The 17,648-nt window shown below is 35.4% G+C and overlaps 2 pseudogenes; both read left to right on the top strand.

The window, feature by feature from the left end:
* Positions 1 to 641: 641 nt before the first annotated feature.
* Positions 642 to 1,160, top strand: LOC148122758 (cyclin-dependent kinases regulatory subunit 1 pseudogene; annotated as a pseudogene).
* Positions 1,161 to 14,312: 13,152 nt separating this feature from the next.
* Positions 14,313 to 14,413, top strand: LOC125412725 (U6 spliceosomal RNA; annotated as a pseudogene).
* Positions 14,414 to 17,648: the final 3,235 nt, after the last annotated feature.

The raw sequence follows: 17,648 nt of genomic DNA, 5'->3' as shown, positions 1-17,648 counted from the left end.
CTTACTGTCTCTGAGGATTAGATGTGGGTGGGGTGGGAGGGTGTGTGGAGGGAATGGGAGGAGGTAAGGGAGTGGGAACTTGGATTGGTATTTTTTAAAAAATCTAATAAATAAAAAAGATGCTGCTAATAAAAATGCAGCAGGCATAGAAAAGTGAGCTATATGTCTTAACATGTATGGGAATCCTAGGCACAAGAGCTGGGTTCAGGATGAATGGCAAGAAGTTGGTCAAAGAGCACAGACATTCAGAGTAAGGTGATAGAAATTCTGGAGACCTAATAGTGACTGTGATCAGTGATGAGGTATCATGAACGTAAAATTTACTAAAAGAGATTTTCCTCATTGTTACTGTGCATGCAGAACGTAAGAGTGTGAGATGTGACTTGGCTGATTACTTTAATTGTAACCACTTAACAGAGTCAGATTTTCCTACTTAATATCTAATTTCATAATCAGTTATATGTTTGTAATGCTGGGAAGAATAAAATAAACTTGGATGGTGATGAAGATGGCAGAAATCAGTGAGAGAGAGAGAGAGAGAGAGAGAGAGAGAGAGAGAGAGAGAGAGAGAGAGAGAAAGAGAGAGAGAGAAGAAATATAGAAATATGATGTGGGCTTAAGAATCTGATTACTAGGCGTGCTGCTGGGAGTTGTCTGCGGGCCAGCGGCGCGGGGCTGGGCGCCCTCGGGCAGAGCAGTCATGTTGCACAAACAAATTTACTATTCGGACAAATACGACGACGAGGAGTTCGAGTACCGGCACGTCATGTTGCCCAAGGACATAGCCAAGCTGGTCCCTAAAACCCATTTGATGTCTGGATCTGAATGGAGAAATCTTGGTGTTCAACAGAGTCAGGGATGGGTCCATTATATGATCCATGAAACAGAACCTCACATCTTACTGTTCTGGCGGCCACTACCCAAGAAGCCAAAGAAATGAAGCTGGCGAGCCACCCTTCAGCCACAAGCTTTCTTTACACAGCTGTCCTTGCTTCCTGGCGTCTCTGATGGCCTGATTATGTTGTTTTCTTATTTCTCACTTTGATATTTAAAGGATGTTCAATACACTGAAGTGCTGGGACCTGCTTTACTTCTTGAGTTGAGCCACCAATCCCACAACCCTGTCAGATGAGTGACTTCAAAGCCCTAGAGCGCTCTGTATCCACCAAGCCGTATTTGCCGTCTCTCAAAAGCATGTGAATCAGATCATGGCTGTTACAGGGACCGTGTGAATTTGCTGTTGTCGTTTTTATTATTGGGCGTTGTAGTTATGGTGACTTATCGGCTTTTATTTCAGTGTGTTGGAAAACTCTACATTTTATCTGACAAATCTCTTCCATGTTACAAGCCTCTATTAAAGGAAGTTTTTATTATAATTTAAAGCTGTGGTTATAAGATTGTCCTGTCCCCATATCAGTGTGTGCCCCTTCCATTCCCTCTGAGCCATCTGCCCTCCTGCAACCAAGGTGATGCTATGAAATCATTCTGGTTCTGTGCCTTTGGGGTGGGTGGTGAAAACATGGCTCTTTGCAATAGGAGCTTTACATGGATACTGTAATAACTAATTCTATTTTAATTGGACTTACTGTGAAAACATTTGTTGAGGAGTTAGAGAGATGGCTCAGCAGTTAAGAGCACTGGCTGCTCTTCCAAAGGACCCAGGTTCAATTCCCAACACCCACATGGCAGCTCACAACTGTCTGGTACCCCAGTTCCAGGGGATCTGACACCCTCATATACATGCTGGCAAAACCACAAGATACAGTGAATAAATAAATAAAAAAAAGAATCTGATTACTATTCCTATGCACTGTGGATATAGAGGCAGGTTTCTCTGTGAATGTACTTACGAGAGGAATTCCCAGGGCCGCATTCATCTGTGTTTTATTTCTGTATTTATTAAGAGCGTTCCAAAGCAATTGTTAATATTTTCCCTTCCTTTAGCAATGTGGATCTTTCACTTTCTCCACATCCTCCTGGCAACCAATATTTAACTTTGTTTTATTCCAATGTCTTGGTGACTGTATGGCTAAATCGTAGTTTAGGTTTAAGTTTTATATTCCTGGTTGGCAATGAAAATGACATTATTTGAATTTTCCCATACTTTTGACTCCATGTATATTGGTAAATATTCGACTTGTCTGTAACACTACTGACTGTAAGATCTGCTCACTGGGGCAATAGTGGTGTGACTTATGCTGATATCTGAGAACTAGATGTTTCTGTGTCAGTCCTGAGTCTTTTGGCAGCTGTTACTGAAGATTTGTAAAGTTACTCCATGCTATGTACTCACATCTGAAGGTTTGGATCTAAGAGACTTGATGAGAAAGATAGCATGTAATGCTTGTATTCCTGAGTCTGAGTTATGTCACATAATATGAGTTTTTTTTTTCTAGTCTCACCCACTTGCCTTCAAAGTTCATGATATCACTTTTCTTTATAGTTGAACAGCATTTCATAGTGCATGTGTATTGCACTTTTGCCTCTGAATATAAATTATAGAATGTGTTTGTCAATATGGTGTTAGTGTTATCTTTACTTACTGAGGTAGATGTGCTGGGTTTCTTTAATGAAGAGGTATTTTTTCTCTTTACAACATTGTGTACTATTTGCAAGTTATTATATAAAATCATAGTAACAAAATAAAGATTTATGAACCATCTCTTTAAGGATGATATATCCAACATTTTTATTTGCAATTTGTGATTATTTTACTCAATTATTCATTTCTACAAGTTTGAGTCAATGGAGAATTGACAGATATTTATTTTATGACTTGGCTTATAGACTAATGCCAGGTTATATGTTTGGCTTTGATTTTGGTCAATGGGCACACTTTCAGATGGCCCTTTATAGCCCTTCAACATAAGATCTCATTGTTTCAACTTAGTTGTTTCTCATTTTTTTTCTCCTGTTTGTGAAAAATATGAGGTACCTGTAGTGGCATTTTATTCATATTTTAATAAATAAAGCTTGTCTGAAGATCAGAAAAGTAAAAGAGCCACACTGGTCAGTCTTACTGATCAGACAGCAATGACAAACACCTTTAATCCCAGTAGCCACAATGACACACCATTAATCCCAGTGGCCACACTAGTTTGCCATAGAAATGAAGAGATAGCCACAGTCAGAGAATCTGGCCAAATTCGGAGAGTCTGGTTAGATCACGTCCTCTTTCAGTCCCAGTCCAACTGGCCTTGGTAAACTCTCATCAGATCCGTTCCCTTGTATCAGTGGGTGATAGCATCCCTCGCAGTACTGATTTCGTTTTTCATGTTCTTCCTCCTTCTGCTCCTCATTTGGACCTCGGGGGGCTCAGTCCGGTGCTGCAATATGGGTCACCGACTGTATCGCTGTCCTTCGTCAGATGCAGGATCTATGTGACCCGAAGTCTTTCTGAAAAGCCATTGACTATAACACTGGGACCTGTTTCCTCTACATATAATGGATTTTGGGGATCCAGTCTGTTTGGACACTCACCTTCCTGGACCTGGAGGGAGGGGGAAGGAACTGGAACTTCCCACAGGGCAGGAAACCCTGACTGCCCTGGGGGACGAAGAGGGAGGAGGAGGGGGAGTAGGGGGAGTGGGAGGGTGTTGGGAGGGGGGGTGGAAATGGAAACTTTTATAATTTAATAAAAGTTACTAAAAAAAAAAAAAAGAAATGAAGAGATAGTGGTGCAGTCCCTTAATTCCAGAACTAGAGAGTATTATAAAATGGAATGAGACAGTTCTCAGCCACTCTCATTCAGAGGTTTCCTGGAGGCAGGTTCACCATTTCAGACTGAGGTAGAGGTAAGAGCCAGTGGCTGGCTTTATTTTTTATTTTTTTTATTTTTTTATTTTTTTTTTGCTTTTCTGATCTTCAGCTTGAACCCCAATTTCGGTCTCAGAGTTTTTGTTAATCATGCAACAAGTACAACCTTTAACCTTGCATATAAGTGTCCAACTATGAAAATGAACCAATTTTCTGAACATTCTGTTACCACCCAACTCCTACGTGACCTCAAAATTGTTTTTCAGTCACTTCTGCTAATTATTCTGGTCTTTTCTTCTCATAAAATCTTTAGTATCAACTTGCAAGTATTAGCGGCGCCATTTTGATAGTCTAGTGATATTTTCTTTGCTCCTGAGTAAATAACTCCTTCTGTTTCAGGTTTTTGTTAACATTTTCTTTTTGTCTTAATTATTTTTAGTTTGAACATAATATGCTTCACAGCGGGATATTTTTTATTTTCTTTCTTGGTGTTCTACTTTCTTGCTGTATCTGTGATCTGATGTTTGTCATTTGATGTTTATAAGAGCTGTAAGTATGTCAGAGCTTCTGGGTTTTGATCATCACCATATCAACTAACTCTTCTGTTCATTCTTCTCTTTCTGTTAAACACATTTATTTATCGCAATAAATAAATGTGTATATGTAATATCCATAGACATAGAATAGAATGCAGGGTATAGTAAGAATACCCTTACCAGAGCCAGAGTAATAAAAGTTGTTCACACTGAAACTTGTGTATGCATATGTGTGAGCATATGTTTACATTCTTGTGTGTGTGGAGGGGGGTCTGCTGTACTTTGAAAATATTGTACCATAGTTTGTGGTATGGTGTTCTATTTTGTATGTTTTCTTTCCCCTGTTTTTACCTATGTACTTACATTCCAGTTTACTTGTCTTTTCTTATCAGGTACAGTATTTCCTGTGGTCATCAAAGGCAATTTTCATTTATTTTTACAATGATTTGATTATTTGTCTTTTCTTTTTATCCTGCTTTAATGTTTCTATTACTAGCTCTATATAACATGTGGTGTGTGTGTGTATGTGTGTGTGTGTGTATTTTTAATCTTTGCAGTAAAATCCACTAGAATATTAAACACAGTTACTTGAAATTCCTCCTCTGGTGACACCAGCATCTATTTTTTATCAACGTTTATTCCTGGTTATTTTATCTTCAGGCTCAGATACTGCCTCAGACATATTTAAAACCAATCATGACAGTTCAAGGAACATAAACTCATGAAGTATATTTTCAATGTGATTATGTATCAGTTTGGCTCTAGCTGGATTATATTTAATATTGCCTAGCTTATAGATCTAGATGAATGAATATCAGAGATCCAAAATTCAATGCCTTTATTTTCCCCCTACTTGATCATCCCTAATTATTCTTCAGTGACTCAGTGTCTCACAGTTTTTTAAACTGTGTTTTAGGACCTATGTATTGATAAGGTGGCAAGGACTGGAAGAAAAGAAGTTATTCCATGATATTGACTGAGAAGAATATATTGTATGAAGAAAAATTTATTTTATATCCAGAAATTTTAGACTTTTATTGGTCTAGTGACCCTGGGCTGTGGGTTTCACATGCTTTTAAATTTTTTCTGTCATTTTTCATTACATGAGAAACTTTCAGGGCATTGAAAAAAGAATAAGGCTCTTCTCCTAAGTAAAATCAGGACAAGACGATGTCCTATTATGACACAACTCGTCTCTCAGGTACGAGCAGCTCCTAGTTCTCTCTCTTATCACTTCTGCTAGAACCACAGTAGTGTCTTCCTTAGATATTCTCTGTGAGTTCTTGGTAGGTCCCTGAGGGTGAAACCCACAAACTGTTCCACTGTAAGCCATCTTACCCTCAAAATGAAGATCTGCAGAATTCTCTTGCTCTGTCTTCATCATCAAACACTTCATTTCATAGCACATTTCTTTGGGGCCTGTCCTAGAACTAGCTCTTGTAGACCAGACTGACCTCAAACTCACAGAGATCCGCCTGCCTCTACCTCTCGAGTACTGACATTAAAGGTGTGCACCACCACTGCCCGGCTTCAGAGCACATTTCATTGAGTCAGTTTGTTCCTCCACCAAGGACATTCACTCTAGCACAGATGGATGCTCCCTGCTAAGAGCTCTTCGCTCGATTCACCCATATCGTGTCATCTTTATGTTTTGGGGTAGCCTGCATACTTGCCTCTTAATTAGTAAAAGAGAGCACACTGATTTTTCAGTTTGCTTTGTTTTTACCTCCCATTTTTATTCTATAACATCTCCCTGACCTGTACTGAATGCCTTTAGTGATAAGATTCCTTTAACCTGACATTACAGAGCTTGGGTGACTCTCACTATTATGGAAGCTATAAGAATTCTTAATTTGCCACAGTCTAAGATTTGTTTCACTAGTTTTAGAGTTTTGCCTTGAACACACATGGCTTAATAGACAGGTCAATTCTCAGGGAAATTCCTGCAGAGAGTTCTAGTACTTACTTGCTAACTAATTTCCCCTTCACAATTCTCTCCCAGGGCATACCCACAGCGTCATCCCAAACCAGTTCTTGTGTCCTCAGTTCACCACACCCCACTGCACTAGATCTGTGATTGTTACTAACCGTGGTTCCAAATTTGTCTCTGCTTACAGACCAAGTAGGACCTGAGTCTCCCTCTCGTTACTTTTTATATTTCATTGGTCACAGTCTTTAGCTCTTTACTGTCTACATTATTTTTTAGTCCATTCTTATACTTAAAATGTTCTAGTTGGTTGGAGAGATATATTCAACCCTGTTATTCTAGTGTCCAGAAGCTAGAATTTAATTTTACTTTCAAATGATTTTAGTAAGTTCAAGCAAAAATAAAAGAATTATTTATTCGAGTAAAATAAATGAAAAGAATGAAATTAAGTATTTATCACAAGAGTTTACTTCTGTACTTTTCCTTTTTTTCTAAAATTAATTGAGATTTAAAATACATTTTAATTTCTTTTTTAAAAAATACATTTAATATGAATTTCACACAGAGATACATACTTTCCATTCCTTCACTTCTTTTCCTTATTTCAATACCCTCTGAGCCCATTTATTGCTTTCTCTGTGAGCCTTTCTCATATTCATGTTGGGATTCCGGCTTACTTGCTCTTGTGGAGGTCTTGTGCTTGCATCCACGGCTGCAGTGAATTTGCAATGAGTGTAAAACTGGAGTATTATGTCTATATTACTACAGATTCAGTCTGGCACTTGGAATCCTCCTGGCCCCTCTCCCATGGTTATCCCTGAGCTGTGGGTAGTGCGGTGTGATATAGATATCAATGTATAGATGACCACTCTATAGTATTTATTCCTTGCATGTTGATCAGTGTGGCTCACTGTATAACAAAAACCTACTGCGAAAAGAAACTTTCCACATGAGGATTGAAAGGTCCACCAATCTATAATTAAGATAAGGATTTAGAGAATAATTCGTTCCTGTGTCAATAAAATAGAATAAAACTGCTACATACTCCTCCAGGGCCTATGGCCCAGACAGCCATGTGGTTTTAGCATAGTTAACAGCTCTAGGCATGGGTTCCAGTTTGTGTAGCAGTCTTTAAATCCATTGAGAAAATGGTTGGTTACTTCTGTGACACTTAAGCCACTATTGTACTAGGGGGTACATCTTGCCATGGAGATCATTATTGTAGCTAACAGTATGCATACCTGAGTAATAGTGTTGTTATGACTCTTCCTATTCCTATCAATAGAGCACCTTTGTCTCTATGACATCAGAGATGAAGCTTTCATGCCATGGCCAGCTTGAGTTCCTCTGAGAATATCACCATATCAATCACTCGAAATTTAAACAAGAGTTCTTATTGTCAAATCTAGTTTTGACAAATCCCATACTTAAGTTATCACTGTTTACTCAGGAGGATGGTGAGAAAAGGTGATTTGAAAAAAAACCGTGTTCATAGTTATTACACTGGCAATATATTGTGGTGATGAATTTATGAATTTCCTGATTCAAAAGCTAAACAAAAACCACTGTATCTATGAAACCTATGTTATTAGCATTTTTTCAAATATATATTACTAAAATTCATATGTGTTATTTTCATGGTAGTAAAGACTTAATTATATAGAGGTTATGGAATAGGCAGACATACTTTGTTGTAGCCAGCACTAGAACTTTTAATTGCCTTGATGGCATCTCTACTCCATTATTCCCATTTTGCTCTGTATTTAAAAAAAACACTCCTTTAGAGTAATGTACATTGTAAACTGGTTCTTTGTGAAGATTCTTTTCCCTTCACTTGGAAAGAACTCCATGTTATTTTACTTTTAGAAATTATAAAAGCAAGTTTTGGGGGTGCTACTTTTGTGCCATAGTAGTAGAATTGTATAATATTCCTGGTCTGACAATAGATGATTTACTTAGGAGGACGATTTATTATAGAAAATGTTTTGTTACTTAAAGCACTCTGTTCTCACAGTTAAAGAGTAAGCTATGGTTTTATTTGTAAACAAGTGAAGCATAATATCTGTAATACATCATGCAAAGGTATAATCACTGTCAAAGTGCCAAGGTCCTGTCACAGAAAGTGACTCCTGTAATTGACAGAGATGGTGATCGGGCTCCAGGACCATTTGCTGATTGCATATTCATGATCCCACTTTGTAATACGCTACAGTTCCTCTGAGTTATTCTTAATGGAGGTTTAAACATCACTAGACTGACACTATGTACTTTGAAATTTGCAAGTCTAATCATTAACACATCTCTTTCTTCTTTGTCTTGGAACGTTTAGCACATAAATTGGGCATGTGTCTATGGGCCTGAGGAAGCGGTTTGAATGTTACTGTCATTGTCACAGTGAAGTCAGTTTAGCCTTTTTTTAACTCAATTTTTAAGTTTTATCTTTTCCATCTTTAAAGTAAACATTGGCAGTCAATTAAAATTAGCTCATAGATGCAACTGTCCTTTTGTTACTTATTATTGTGAGGTGCTTGTGTAGTAGTGGGTAGTTATTTTCCTCAACATTATTTCTCAAGAGGAGCCATCTTTGGTATCTTCAAACTATAAGACATGAGGCATGTCCTTTTCTTTCATCATGACAAATTGATTTTGAAATGTATTGAGAGAGTCTACAAGCCATATTTTAAAAGTCTAGAAAATTGACTTATGATGTGAAATGTGTCAATTTTTGTACAGGAATTAGTGAAAAGGAATTAAAATATAATCTGTCTCAATAAGAAGATAAGTTTAATATTTACTTCACTATAATGGAGAAAATAGACTAGATTTATGAAGAAATGAATAAATAATTCATAAGCAAATTCACCAGGCCAAGTTACAGATATGGAAATTCAATTAAATATTTCATGACTTTCAAAGGAAAGGGGAACTAAGTTTTATTTTTTTAAATAAAGGAATTTCCAAAAGTTGGTCATTGTAATGTGATAAAAGGAAGTCCAGAGAAGTATATAGTTGAAAAGAAATCAGAATTATAGTAGATATATGCCTCTGTATTTTTCAAATTTTCATTTAGAAATTCTTGAGTGTTTTACCCTCAAAGAAAATGTCTAAATATAATGCTAATTCTAAAATAAATGTTTAATTAAGTAAATAATCAACTTAAAAACTTTATTAGTGTGAAATATGCATGTAAAATTGTATTGAACGCAAAACTCAGTGAATTTTCATAAGATGTACACAATTAAAAATTCAAAAATCTAGGTTATTTTTCAAAATATTCTAACTTATACATCACTAAGGGTTTAAGTATATTCTAAGCAGTCTGTTTATCTAAGAATCTTTATTGTAATATGAGATTCAGGAAGTAATTGAGAAATGTAGAAATTATCTCTAAGTTAACTTTGTAATAAAAGCAATATTTCTTATACCTGACATTTGTCTATAAGAGACTTGGTCATGAAAGATGCCAATTGGCTCTGCTCTCTGGCAATTTGGCAAAGGCACACGGTTAGAAGCAATTTTGGGTAAGCCATGTTACTCTTAATGAAACTCAAGGGATTCTTGGAACCTAAATTCCAGTTTGATTTTTATAGTTACAATTATTCTCTCAAATTGGGTGGACCCTGTGCATCATTGTATGTATATCTTTCCTTCATTGCTCCGTGAAGTTCTTCTTTTCTAAGTTTTATGTGTTACCAGGATTTGAAGAAAGCCATCACCACTTCAGAAGTGCCAAAATTCTGTCTGTCATGGAGACTTTTTCAGAACAGTTATTTAAATCAGAAGGTGGCACTTGGGGAAAAAAAGTGATCAGTAAGGACAAACTGGTACCATTATAAAATTTTGCTTTCTTTGTTTTCTGGGATTTATTTTTTATTTACTTCTTTATACAACTTATATTTACTACATGTTCTTCATGCGACTAGCTTTGCATCAGGGTAAATGACGCTGGAAACAAATAAGGGCAAAGTTCTTGGACTTATATATGATCGTCTCTCTCTAACTGCAATATAGGACATGCATACAATTATTCAACAAATAATTACTGAGTTAATATCATGAATCAGCCAAATTGTAGGCAATTCAAATAAGGAATTTAATAGAAATGATAAAATCCTTACCCTTTAAAAGATTACATATTAAAATAGAGACTGTAAGCAAAATATATAAATATGCTATGTGGCAGATTGATTGTATTTTTTTGCTTCAATTACTTATTTTCTTTTGTTACCATCAAGCTTTTTTGTAGCGTGGCTTTTCACAACTTTTGAACAAGGGCGAGCTTTTCAGAATGATTTGAAGAACAGAATTTGATAGATGTTACAACATGCTAAGCACAAATATATTAATCAAGAATCACTGAAAACTTTATTTCCTTTCTGATGGTACAAAATCCTTGGGAGCATCTAAGAGTCATGTTATATGTATTTACTTGAAATCACTGAGCTTGACAGTATGAGCACATCCGACTATGCTGTTTGTAGAGTCCTTACACTTTTGTCAAAAGACAAATACTACCTCACTCAAAAGCTTATAAAGCCTTAGTAATTAAAAGTATGGTGAAAACAAAATAATGGGCAAACAGTTCCATAGAACAGAGTAACAAGTCAAAAATTATTCTATAGGTATAATAAATTGATCTTGTCAAAGACAAAAAGTAATATGAAAAGAAGATATTCTTTAATTTTAAAAAAAAGTTAAGAGTAATTGGGTTTCCCATGCAAATAAGTCCGCCTAGTCACAGGCCTCACAACTAAACATGTATCACAGGTCTAAATGCAAACCACAAAACTTTTAGATTCCTAGAAAAATTAGATAACCTTGTGTTTGTCAGTGAAGTTTTAGATATGACACCAAAATTAAAATCTTTGAAATAAAGAAACAATAAGCAGGATTTTATTGAAATCAATTATTTGTTTTGTGAAAGACACAGTATGCAGGAAATAAAGAAGCCACATATGGAAAAAATTTCTGATAAAACACTATCATCTAAAAGATAAAAATCTCTGACTCTCAAAAATGTGAAAATAAAGCATCTGTTTTTTTTTTAAAAATGACCTAAGGCTTAACTGATATTTCACCAGTAAATATATACAGATGGCAAATAGATATATTAAAACATTCTTAAAAACTTAAGGCATGAGTAAAATGCATATTAAAGCAACAAAAAAAGGTATTGCATACTTATCAGGATGACTAAAATCTTTAACACTGGCATCATTAAGTGCTGATAAGCATGTGGTTCCTCAGCATCTATAATTCATTTTTGGTGGGAAAACAAAATGGTAAGAAGTTATGGAAGTCATTTCATACATTCTTACAAACTAGGCATCCATCCATCCACTATGTGATCTGGCAACCATTCCATCCAGAATTACCTCAGAGAAGTTGAAAACTTTTAGTCATAGGCACTTTATGGAGAATTGTCCAAAATTGGAGGCAACAAAGATGGCTTTTAGTAGATCGAGACTGAGATATCAAATAGGTCATCCAAATCCAAATGGTTAGTCTTGAATGAATGAACATATATATGAGCAATCCTAAAAGGGCATAGTATGTTGTATATATATATATATATATATATATATATATATATATATATATATATATATATATGTAGACTTATGTGAATGCATATATACATATGTATATACATAAAACAATAATAATTAAAGAAGAGATTATTAATTTGAAATGGGTACATGTAGGAAGATGGTTAGGTTAAGCTAAACTATGGTGTATAATAATTAAATGCATCAAAAATTTTGTGACATATTTTTATTTTCTTATTAATTAAATTTATTCATTTATTTTACATTCCAACTACAGTTCCCCCTCCCTTCTTCCCTCCACTTCTCTCAATCTATATCCCCCAATCCACTCTTCTGTTTCTATTCAGAAAAAGACAGGTCTCCCTTTTGTATCAACAAAATAGGCATATCAAGTTGAGGTAGGATTTATCTCCGCCCACCCCCACCGTATTAAGGCTGGGCAAGGAAACCCAGTAAAAGGAATAGGTTCCTAGAAGTCAGTGAAACATTAGGAACAGAACTTGTTGCTATCACTAGGAGTCCTACAGTAGAACAATCTAGACAATTGTTAAATATATAGAGGGCCCAGGTTGGTCCCATGCAGGTTCCCTCGCTTCAGTCCAGAGTCTGTGAGCTCCTATGAGCTCAGGATTGTTGTTTCTGGGGTTCCCTTGGGAACATGAAGATCTGGGTTATGGGGTGGATGAAGGGGGAAAGTAATGAAAGAGATATATTGATGGGAGGGCATTTTGGGGTCAGATAGAAACCTGGTACAAAGGAAACTCCCATGTACCTACAAGAGTGATCCCTTTATAGTAGTTTCTATTAATCAAATTTTAATGTAGGTTTGTACTTGAATATTTACCTTGTTTATTTCATGTGTGGAATACCTCAAAATCATTACTTAAATGAGAGTAGTTATCACTGGATGATAAGTAACAACTGGACAATGTTTTTATTTATATAAAGAAACAGATAAATTGATTAAACAAGATGGTATTTGGTCAGAGACAGGAGATAACGTATGTGTAAAGAAGGTTCCGCATCACAGGGAAATAAGACATATCCATACAATGCAACATGATGTGTTCAAAGAGCATTCATGAAGCCGAGATTGTCTGGGTGAGAATTTGAATAAGGGATGAGAAACAGTGTCACAGAGAAATTCAGAAAATAGTTGGAGAAATGGTGGGTTGAGTTCAAAGTCATTTAGAATGTTCCTCTTAAAAAGCATAAAAAAGAGAACCTTTGAGCAAAAGAACAACATGACCTAAGCTGTTTCAAGAATTACTTTACCATTACCAGGAGAATATTGTCAGATCACCTTAGAATGAGAATTATTTCTTTTGTGGTCTTTAAATTCAACTTTAACTTTTATAAACTGCTTATTTGTCCAAGTTTCAAGAATGAATTTGACATTTACAGTGTTCTTCTATGAGCACATTTCATTGTATGTCCATTTACTAAATTGTAACAAAACCACTCAATGCTTGGATTACATTGACACTTTAAAGATGAGAGTTTATTCCTTTGTTTCAAAAGTAATAAAAAATGATTGCATAATTGATACCAAAACAAATGAACCTACATTGCAAACAATCTATAAACATTTACACATGACATGTATTTGAGGATATTTGCTGATCCTTTAAAATAAAATCTCCTCATCTTAGTGAGTAAAAATACCACATGCCCTAGAACAGCTACATGGGACCTTTAGAGGGTATAAGTCACAAATACAAGGTTAACAAACATAGTATCAAGTCAAAATAAATTAGTTAATTTTGCTAATGACTGTCATTTGTTGTAAAAAGTAGACAGCAAGATCTCTTCCTGGAGAATTTTTCAAGCAATTATCTACAAAGAAGCTTGGAAATTCTAGCAAACAGGAAATGGAAAGTGAGCACACAAGCAGGGAGAGTGCCGAGACCTCTGCAGCAATAGTTCCTCCAGGGTCCCTAGCAAGCGGCCTGTCAGAAACCTGTGGGAAGCCTGTGATAGAAAGAAAATGCTGGAGAAAGAACTATTCATGCATGTCCCAGCAGAAGTCAAAATAAGGTCACAGAATTCCCAAACACCTCTCTAGGGAAAATTAACAATAGTTCCTGAAATCTGTTACCCAGTTAGAGAGCCAGTTTCCATTTTTAATATGTGCTTTGATACAATTACTGTTACTCCATTTTTTCTAATAAAGAGATAAGAATTCCTTTTGAAAAGACCAAAGAAAATACACTTAGTTTACAGAAGAAAAATAAGTGTACATCTGAATGAATAATACTCCTTCTTTTTTCGTTTTTTTAAATGTGTCTTATCCTGAGTATGTACATATAAATACATACACATATATAGATATATGTTTGTGTATATATGTATATATATATATTCAATAGCAGTTTATTGTAGTAAAAACTAAAGATTTATCTATTTACTCATGTGACCACAAAACTTGCCATATAATATTTATTAATAACACACTTTAGTTTGGAGATCCATAGCTAATTAAAAGCAATCTTTTTGCATTATCTTTATCATCTATTGAGGAAGAAAATAGAATTGTTAATGTATGTTCATTTTACCTGCACATCTCCCAAGATTGGAATGACACAAGATTATCATGACCTCTGTACATAGATAACCCACACATTTCTGAAACTTTCCATATTTTACATATAAAGGGATGCCAATTATAATAACACCTGCATTTTCAGTGAAGACCTTGAATGCCTGAGGGTCTGAAGAGATGTTCTACAAGCTCCAAAATACAAAATACTGGACAGATGCAAGTCCAGTAAAACTATCACAGTTGACAGAAAAAGAAAACAAAATCATGACAAAAACACATTCAAACAATTCCTGTCCACCAACCCAACTCTGTAGAAGACATTAGAAGAAAATTTTCAGTGCGAAGAGAAGACACATGACTTTTAAAAGAATACAGGGAATGAATAATCTAAGAACACTTAAGCAAGAGAGGGAAAGAAACACCACTACAACAGAACAACAGGAATTAAGTAACAGTGTTTAGTAATCACTCTCAATATTAATGAAATCAATTTCCTAATAAAAAGTCACAAACTAACAGACAATTTAGAAGACAGGATGCATCTTTCTGCTTCATGAAATACCTCACCATCAAGAACAGATATCATCTTAGCATGAAAAGATGTGAAGAAGGTATACCATCAAGTGGAACCAATAAACAAGAATGCAACAATTTGAGTATCTGACAAAATATGTTTCAAACTAAAACTTATCAGAAGAAACAAGGAAAGACCCTACATCAAGGAAAAGACAATCAACCAAGAAAATATTACAATTCTAAACATTCATATATTAAACACAAGAACATTAATTTAATAAAGGAAACACTCCTTCATCTAGCATCACATTTTAACCCCAATAATGTGATAATGAGTGACTTCACTTCCCTATTCTTACCATGGTCAGGTTATCCAGGCAAAAACTGAATAGAGAAACATTGGAGTTAAATAGCATCATAAATCAAATGGACCTAGCAGTTAACCATAGAGCATTCCACCTGAAGAACATACCTTATTCTCAGTAGCCGCTGAAGTTTGTCTAAAACTGACCACATATTAAAGCAAGTCAAGTATTAACAGATGTAGAAACATTGGAATACTACCTCTTGTCTGACTTGATCACCATGGATTAATGCTGAATATCAATGAAGTAGAAATGACAAAAAGTATACAAATGCACCAAAATAAACAACTCACTAATACATAAAATTTGGGTCAATGCAGAAATAAATAAGTGAATTAAAATCTTTAATGTTGAATTAAAATGAAAACACAAACATACCCATACCTGTGTGGCATGATAAAGGCAGTTCTAAGAAGAGATAAGGTTATAGCACTAAGCCCATATATTAGCAAGCGATAAATGACAAGACAAAACAAAACTGACAATATTTCATATAAATAACTGATTGACATACTTGAATGCTCTAAATAAAAGAAAGAAGAAATAATACCCAAGAAGAGTAGATGAAAAGAAAGAATCAATCTCAGTTCTGAAATTAATGAAATAGAAAGAACAAAAATCAACACCAACTGAAGCAGGGCAATAGCACAAGTGCAAGCATAAGCAAATGCATGCAAACTTACAATGAATAAGCAAAATTACCAAAACAACCTGTCAGTGGACCAAAAGCACGGTAACTAATGACATACTCCATGCCAATCACAACATGCCAGCAGTAATGGCCAGCTTCAAAAGGAACAACAACAAAGTTCTTGCTGCAGTTTAATTTCCCTAACCCCATAAAAATGCCTAACCTTTTTACAACAAAAAGCTTCCACATTGGAATTCCTCAGAGCCTCAGAGTCTGTGTCTTTGCCTCTGTGTCTTCTCATTCCCTGTCCCCTTGGAAACAAGGATCAGGGATCACAGAATAGGCAGCAGCTACAAGCTCTCAAGAACTACAGTCAACAACAACACAAGTCAAAGAGAGGAGAGTTGGTTCTTTGAGAGAATCAACTAGATTGATAACCCTTTATCCAAACTAACTAAAAGAAAGAGAGAAGATCCAAATTCATAAAGCTAGAGATGAAAAGGGAGGCATTACAAAAGACACCAAAGAGTCTTAGAGAGTTGAGCAGTTAAGAACACTGCCTCATTTTTCAGAAGATTTTGTTCAACTTTTAGCACCTATATAGTAGTTCACAACCATTTGAAATTCCAGTTCCAGGGGTGCAACATCCTTTTTGATGTTTATGCACACATACACTCATGTACATATGTACAAGTCATACACATACAATAATAGTAAGCAATAACATACCACATAGCAATTCATAGAATAATAAGGACATGCTTCAAATTTTTTATTCCAGCAAACTACAGAAGTAGATGGATTTCTTGATCAAGAGATCCATCTACTTCTGTAGTTTGTATATCAAGCTAAGTGATGATGACATAAATATTAGTAATTAAAAGAGTCCCAATGAACAAAAGCACAGAGCCAGATCAGATGTATTCAGCACAGATTTCTACCAGACCTTCAAATAAAAAGTAAATTAATACTTCCCAAAACAGTCTATAAAATAGAAACCTAAGGAATATTTCCTTGTATACAGGCCACACCACTCAGAGTAGATGAGTGACCCACCTGCTACTCCCTAGACTCAGTTCTGAAAGACCCATTCTTCCTCCCTTCATACCCCTCAGCCAAGTCCTGCCCTTAACTCTGGTGGACGTATGCTGCTTAGACATTGTGGTTTTCCTTTATAAGAATTGCTATAGTCATTATGTAGCTTCACAGCAATAGAAACCCTAACTAAGGAAGATATTTGTACTAGGGACTAGGGTATTGTTGTCATAGGCCTGGCCATGCTTTTGTTTAAAAGAATTTTGAGTTGGGATCTTGGGTTAGGAAATCAGTGAAATGCTTTAAGCACTGCTTACTGGACCATACTAACAGTAACATGAAAAATTTGAACTGTGGGTTCAGGGTTCAAGAGGTTTCAGAGGGGAAGAATTTTAGTATATTTCCTAGAGATCATTCTTGTGATTTTTAGGTGAAGAATGTGGCTGCTTTTTGCCCTTGTCCAAAGAGTCTGCTTGAGGATAAATTGAGGAGATTTATATTAATTCTGTTGGAGAAAAGTTCAAAACAGCCAGATAATCACTCTGTCATGTGATTATCAGTGGCAACTCTAATGATTTCAAAAATCTGTAGTACACAAAATTGGAAAACTAAAAGATATGGAAAATTTCATAATGGATGCCTTTTATCAAAGTTAAATCAAGATCAGAGACACAATTTAAATAGACCTATAACCCCTCAGTAAATATAAACAGTCATTAAAATTCTCCCAATAAAAAAGGCCCAGGCCAATTTAATGCAGAATTCTATTAGACTTCCAATGAAGAGTTAAT

This window comes from Myodes glareolus, chromosome 3 (genome assembly GCF_982192425.1).
Source record: "Myodes glareolus chromosome 3, mMyoGla1.1, whole genome shotgun sequence".
NCBI lineage: Eukaryota > Metazoa > Chordata > Mammalia > Rodentia > Cricetidae > Myodes > Myodes glareolus.
Note: the sequence above shows the minus strand (reverse complement) of the source record. Positions and strands in the feature narration are given on the sequence as shown.